Source organism: Nyctereutes procyonoides, unplaced genomic scaffold (assembly GCF_905146905.1).
Source record: "Nyctereutes procyonoides isolate TBG_1078 unplaced genomic scaffold, NYPRO_anot_genome, whole genome shotgun sequence".
Lineage (NCBI taxonomy): Eukaryota > Metazoa > Chordata > Mammalia > Carnivora > Canidae > Nyctereutes > Nyctereutes procyonoides.
Window position 1 is genome coordinate 23124988 of NW_026575146.1, and position 7785 is coordinate 23132772.

The following is a 7785-nucleotide window of genomic DNA, read 5'->3' on the forward strand; positions in this document are numbered from 1 at the left end:
TCATAAAGCAAGTAGAGAAGAGGAGAAGAGAAAGCAGGACAATTTTTGGAATTTGGAAAGCAGATGGTAAATGATAATTTTTCTAATGGACTTGAGAAATCTAAATCCCAAGACAGAACTGGAGAAAAATAAGAAATGATATGATTGTGCCATGAGACTTTTCTTTAAAAGCTCAGGAATCATTTTGTGTTTCAGGGCTCTTTGCAAGGGTCCTTGGCACGAAGTTGTAGCAAAGCAGTAACCGCAGTTGCATCGTTTCTGCCTTCAGATTCAGGATGTTTCCCGAGGCCAGAAAGGCTCGAAATCGTCTCGGAGTTCAAAGCATTCCACAAACAATGGCAAGGCAGTCACCAGAAACCGGCACCTGATTTCCATGACAAATATGGTAATGCTGTATTAGCTAGTGGAGCCACTTTCTCTATTGCTGTATGGGCATATATAGCAACACAAATTGGGATAGAATGGAACCTGTCCCCTGTTGGCAGAGTCATCCTTAAAGGAATGGAGGGATCAGTAATCCCAGCTGGTATAATAATGAATTGTTTCAAAACCAACTCTTAATTGATGCCAAGTGAAAGCACTGTGCACCCACTAAAATATGGCATGATTTAAGAAATAAAGTACATTTGAAACCTTCAAAAAAAAAAAAAACTTAGCAATCAGCAGCACCAGTCTCCTCTGGAAATGCGGGTGGTATGGGGGCTAAAAACAGCATTGGCTGAAAGCTTGTTTAAGAAGAATTGGTCCCTCAGGTCTCTGCCCCTATCCCATGTGGCTTGGCAACTGCTTCTCTGTACCCTAGAGAAAGATGGGAATTTCAATCTCTACATATGGTTTTTCAAAAAGATTTCTGAACTAAGGAACACTTGGCTAGTTGCAGGTGGGGACATTACATTGAACAAATGGAAATTAAGTTAAAATGTGCATACTGAATTTTTATTTCCCCAACCTTCTTACCCAACCTGGCTCCCAGAACGCTGGCATTCAGGCCTTTATCCAGGCTGTAGGTCAGAGGAGCCATGTCTAGTAAATCTAACCACCTAAGAAAAGAGATTTCAATAAAACAACCCATTTTGAGATTCACATTTAAATTCCCCAACTTATTATCCTGTATTGAAGTCCATAATCAACAAACTCTACCAAAGTTTGTATTTTATCTGATTTGAGTGGACAACCAGGGAGCTCCAGAGATTTGAAAGAAGTAAAAAAGAAGTCAAAACAAAGGCTTGTTGGAAGCCTTGTTGGAAAAGGCTGCTTGGAAGAAATAAATTGTACACATTTTTTTAGGCTTTATTTATTTATTTTAGAAAGAGAGAGGGTGTGTACATGTGCAAGCAAGTTGGAGGAGGTTTAGAGGGGCATGAAGAGGGACAAGCAGACAAGATTCTGAGCTCAGAGCCTGATGCGGGGACAGTCCCATGAACCCAATATCATGACCTGAGCTGAAACCAAGAGTTGGACACCCAACTGACTGAGCCATCCAGGTGCCCTGAAATTATATTCTTCTAAGAAAACTTAAAAAAAAAAAACACCATAATGATTTTAGAGGTATAAGAGGAGACATTACATATATGAAACAAGAATAGAATAGTATTAAAAAACATTTAGAAAACAAAAGAGTCCTTGGAGATTAGCATGATAGCAGAAATTAAAAATTCAATAGAAGGATTGGAGGATACACTGGGAGGAAATCTTCCAGGAAGTAAAGGATTAAGATAAAGAGATGGGAAAGAGAGAAAAGTAAAGAAAATTAGAACACTCCTTTAGGGGATCCCTGGGTGGCGCAGCGGTTTGGTGCCTGCCTTTGGCCTGGGGCGTGATCCTGGAGACCCGGGATCGAATCCTATGTTGGGCTCCTGGTGCATGGAGCCTGCTTCTCCCTCTGCCTGTGTCTCTGCCTCTCTCTCTCTCTCTCTCTGTGACTATCATAAATAAATTTTAAAAAAAATTAAAAAAAAAAAAGAACACTCCTTTAGGAGATCTATCATCCTACTAAGAAGATTCCAGGAGAAAGCAAGGGAAATAGGTAGAATAGAATAAGATATCATCTAAGAAATAATTCAATACGTTTTCCTCAGATGGAAGGACATGGATTTCTAGATTGCAGAGTTCTATCAAGGGATCAGGAAGTGGAAGGATATGGACCTCTCCCTCATAGGGAGAAAAAGAGAGGGCATGTCTCTGCCTCTCTCTGTGTCTCTCATGAATGAATAAATAAAATATTTTTAAAAAGGTAAATTTTAAAAGAAAAGAGAAACAAGAGAATTACTAAAATAATAATTAAAATGTATGGAGAGAATCTGCAAATGTTACCAATGTTCCTAATCAGTGCTTTACATCTTTTACAACGCCAAAGTCCCTTTCAGGGGTCCTCCAAATAAGGTTCTTATATCTACAGAGAAGAAAACCTACATGATATTACCTTCCACTAAAGATTTTCCCATGTTCTCTGAAGTGATCAAAAATAATTATATGACTGGAGCCATATGATCTGTCTGTTGAGAAGAATTTGTGTGTGTGTGTGTGTGTGTGTGTGTGTGTGTGTTCTGAGATAACACAAAATCTTTAGTGACCTCTTTAATTAGTTCTGGTGACTATTGTATTTTCTCTATTGATTTAGGGTATGAAAAACAATACTCTGGTTATTGAATAGGTTTTTGTTCATTTTAGCCTTTCCTTCTCTTTGCAATGTCACTCAAAAATTTTTGAAGCAGGAGCCAGTGTGATTTAATAAATATGCATCCAGCATCCATTGTACAATTATAGCCTCGTGAGGGGGGCAGCCCCATAATCAAATAATTCTAATGTAATGAAATTTGTGTGAAGAGTAGTGTTTGTACATGTTGGAGAAGTAGTAGAGTGACGATTTGCCCTGGACTATTCTCAGATATTTATGTGAGTGAGGCAAGATATAAACTAAGGAGTTGAGAGAGGCGATAAGGGAAGGTTTTAGAGAACATGAGCCCTGAAGAGGTTTTTGGAAGATGAATTTTTGCCAGGTGTACAAGCAGGGAAAGAACATTGCAGGAAGAAGGAAAACCATGTGAAAAGGCAGAGCCATGAACAGCGCTGTGTATTTAAGAACCACATTACGTTAGCGTTGCCCTGTATGCAAGGGCTGGAAAGCAGGGTAGAGGGTGGGTCACTGAGGGCTTCGTTTTCATCATGGGGAACTTACACTTCACCCTGTAGACGATGAGAGGTAGTAAGGAAATTGGTGATACCATTGGTATGGATGATCATTCTGGTGAAGGATTTTTTTTTTAACTTGGTATTAGGAAACTTACATAAGCACAGAGAAAAAGAAAATAGTATAATGAGCCACTATAAACATAGATTTCAGAATTGCAAACATTGTTAAAAAGTGTTTATTGAGATTCCTGGGTGGCTCAGCGGTTTGGCACCTGCCTTCAGCCCAGGGCATGATCCTGGAGTCCCAAGATCAAATCCCATGTTGGGCTCCCAACATGGAGCCTGCTTCTCCCTCTGCCTGTGTCTCTGCCTGTGTCTCTGCCTCTCTCTCGCTCTCTCTATGTATCTCTCATGAATAAATAAATAAAATCCTTAAAAAAAGTGTTTATTATGGGGAAGTTTCAAGAATAAACATAAGTGGAGAAAATAATGTAAGGAGGCCTCTTGTACCCCTAAGTCAGTTTCAACAAGTATCAATTCATTACCAATCTTATCTACACTCCACCATAACTTCCCTTCAGTCCCAGATTGTTTTGAGGCACATCCCAAATGTCGTACAATTCCATCTGTAAATATGTAAGTGTATATCTTAGAAAGGAATACCTAAAACACCCACAGAATGTATACCACTGTGAGTGAGTGATAACGTGAACTATGGACTCTGGGTGATTATGATGTGTCAGTATAGGTTCATGAGCTGTAACAAATGCACCCCTCTGGTGGAGAATGTTGGTAATGGGGAAGGCTGTGCGTGTTTGGGGGCAAGTGTTTCTTTTAAGATTTTATTTATTTATTCATGAGAGACACACAGAGAGAAGCAGAGACACATGCAGAGGGAGAAACAGGCTCCCTAGGAGCCTGATGTGGGACTTGATCCCAGGACCCCAGGATCACAACCTGGGCCAAAAGCAGATGTTCAACTGCTGAGCCACCCAGGTGTCCCTGGGAGCAAGGGGTTAATGGGAAAGCTGTACCTTCCCCTCAATTTTGCTGTAAACCTTAAAGCTTCTTTAAAAAAACAAAGTCTTAAAAAAAAAAATAAATAAAAAATAAAAAACAAAGTCTTAATTAAAACAAAAACTAAAACAAAAACCACTCCAAAAAGCAAACAAAGTCCACAATACCATTATCACACCTAAAAAACAATAATTCCCTAATATCATCAAATATCCAGGCAGTATTTTCCTTTCCACATCCTTCACAAAGGTATTACTTTGTTTAATTTGTTTGTTTTAGTAATCTCTACATCCAATGTAGGGCTCACACTCATGACCGTGAGATCAAGAGTCATATGCTCTTCCAACTGAGCCAGCCAGACACCCCTAAAATATTACTTGTCTGGATTGGTATTCAGATAAGGTCCATATACTACCAAATATCTTTTTAAAATATCAAATTTTGAGAGGTACCTGGTGGCTAGGTTGGTTAAGCATCTGCCTTTGGCTCAAGTCATGACCCCAGGGTCCTGGGATAGAAACTGCATCGGGGTCCCTGCTCAGTGGGGAGTCTGCTTCTCCCTCTGCCCCTCTCCCTCCTCTCATGCTCCGTCCCTCTCTTTCTCTCTCTCTAATGAACAAATAAATTCTTTTTAAAAATATCAATTCTAGGATCCCTGGGTGGCGCAGTGGTTTGGCGCCTGCCTTTGGCCCAGGGTGCGATCCTGGAGACTCGGGATTGAATCCCACATCGGGCTCCCGGTGCATGGAGCCTGCTTCTCCCTCTGCCTGTGTCTCTGCCTCTCTCTCTCTCTCTCTCTCTCTCTCTCTCTCTCTCTCTCTCTGTGACTATCATAAATAAATAAAAATTAAAAAAATATATCAATTCTATATTGTACTCACTTGATTCATTATTTTTAAAACTGTTAATTGTGGTAAAATATATATAATATAAAATTTACCATCTTAATCATTTTTTAAGAAGATTTTGTTTATTTGAGAGAAAGAGAAACAGAGTGAGAGAGCACTGAGCAGGTAGGAAAGGGAGAAGCAGGCTCCCTACTGAGCAGGGAGCCCTATTCGGGGCTTGATCCCGAGACTCTGGGATTATGACTTGAACTACAAGCAGATGCTTCACCGACTAAGCCACACAGGTGCCCCCATCTTAACCATTTTTAAGTGTACAATTCAGTAGTAATAAGTATTTCACATTGTTGTGCAACCATCACTACTATCCATCTCCAGAACTCTCTGCATCTTGCAAAGCTGAAACTCTGTACTCATTAAACAATGACTCCCCAGACTCCCTTTGCCCCAGCTCCTGGCAAACTCCATTCTATTTCTGTCTCTATGCATTTGACTACTCCAGGTACCTCATGTAAGTGGAATCATGCAGTTTCTATCTTTTTTGTGACCAGCTTATTTCACTTAGTGAAATATGTTCAAGATTCACCCACGTTGTAGCTTCTGTCAGAATGTCCTTCTTTTTCAGGCTGAATAATATGCCATTTTAAGCATATACCACATTTCCTTATTAATTTATCCTTTGGCGGACACTTGGGCTGTTTCCACTATTTGTTTTTTGTGAATAATGCTGCTGTAAGCCTGGGTGTATAGATATTTCTCTGAGACTCTGCTTTTGATTCTTTGGGGCATATACCCAGAAGTGGAGTTTGCTGAGTTATATTTTTAATTCAATGTTTAACCTTTTTAAGAACTACCACACTGTTTTCCATGGAGGCTGCACCATTCGGCATTCCCACTCACAGGATTCAAATTTTTTCACATCCTCAACATATTTGTTTCTCTTTTGTTTGCTTTTTGGTTATAGCCATCCTAATGGGTGTGAGGTGGCTATCTCACTGCAGTTTTAATTTGCATTATCCTGACAGTTTGAAGTTGAGCATCTTTGCATGTGGCCATCTGTAGATCTTTTTTGTAAAAATGTTGCCCATTTATTTTTCATTGAGTTGTTTATTTTTTTGTTGTTGAACCATAGCAGTGCTTTATCTATTCTGAATGTTAACCCCTCATCAGATACATTATTTGAAAATATTTTCTACTATTCCATAAAGTGCCTTTTCACCCTGTTAATTGTGTTCTTCAATGCACAGAATTTTTAATTTTGTTTTTTTTTGTATTTTTTTTTAAATTTTTTTATTTTTTTTTTTTATGATAGTTACAGAGAGAGAGAGAGAGAGAGAGAGAGGCAGAGACACAGGCAGAGGGAGAAGCAGGCTCCATGCACCGGGAGCCTGATGTGGGATTCAATCCCGGGTTTCCCGGATCGCGCCCTGGGCCAAAGGCAGGCGCCAAACCGCTGCGCCACCCAGGGATCCCTTAATTTTGATATACTACTTTTGTTGTCTGTGTTTTTGGTATCATATCTGGATTTTTTTAAGATTAATATACATCATATTGATAGTTTCCAACTCAAATTCTGGACTATAAGCCTTTTTTAAAAATTAGATTTAACTCTATCAAACTGACCTTATGTCTCCTTTTCCTCATCTCCAAAATCCCAGGTCTTAATAGCCACAGGATTACTACTTCACTGTATACCACAATACACATCCAAAGACTCAAAATAATGATATCAACATTACAGTAGATGATTTGCTTTCTAAGAGAAGTTTAGGACTTTTATTTTTATTGTTTTTCTGCTACCTTTTGTCCTTAAGGTATATCCTTCTAAGGTTGTGCAATCAAATCACTGTGTTTAAGATCACCTGAATTGGTGCTTTCAATGCCACTAGCTCAATATGTACTTGGGTTCATTTATTTATTTTGCTTTCATTTCTTAAGAATTGCTTTTAATTTAAAATGTTTAATTATTATGTGAAGTGATTGCATGGTTACAAAACCAAATCATCCCAAAAGGTGTATTTTGACAAATCTAGCTTTTATCCTTATGGCTTCCATACTGTTCCCTCTCTTAATGGTATCCTTTAAAAAAATGTTTTTAACTGGGGGGCCCAGATGGCTCAATCAGTTATGCCTTTGACTCTTGGTCCCTGCTCAGGTTATGATCTAAGGGTGCGAAATCTGCCTGCGTGGGGGCTCCCGCTCAATGGGGAGTCCGTTTGAGAGTCTTTCTCCCACCCTCTCCCTCCCCTCTGCTCTTCCCCCTGCTCACACATGTGCACATGTACATTCTCTAAAATAAAATAAGTAAATAAAATCTTTTAAAAACAAAAAAAGGTTTTGATTTAGCCTTCCATCAAAAAATATATACGTACATTTTTTCTACTTTCCTTTTTATTTCTTGACAATATAATCTATAGATCACCACGCCATAGAATAAATAAGCTGTTACTCATTTCTTTTTCATAGAGGTATAGTACTCTTTTATGTGGATGTACTATAGTTTATTCAATCAGCTCTCTACAGGTAGACATTTAGTTGTTTTTATTTTGTAATTAATACATATGAATAGCCTTATGCAGACATCCGCAATAAACATTTTTCCAAATTTGATTACTATTTTTTGTGAATTATTAAAGAAAAATACAAACATGTTGTCTTTCTCCAAAAGTGTTTAACATATATCTGTAAAGAGATGACAATATCCTAAATATACCACACCACTCTCACACATAACATAATGAAGAAAATAATGGTGGGTTTTCAGGGAGAACAGAATGAGAGAATCACTGCT

General features: G+C 38.6%; 1 pseudogene; it reads left to right on the forward strand.

Annotated features, from left to right (window-relative positions):
* Window positions 1-275: 275 nt before the first annotated feature.
* Window positions 276-517, forward strand: LOC129499733 (cytochrome c oxidase subunit 7B, mitochondrial-like; annotated as a pseudogene).
* Window positions 518-7785: the final 7268 nt, after the last annotated feature.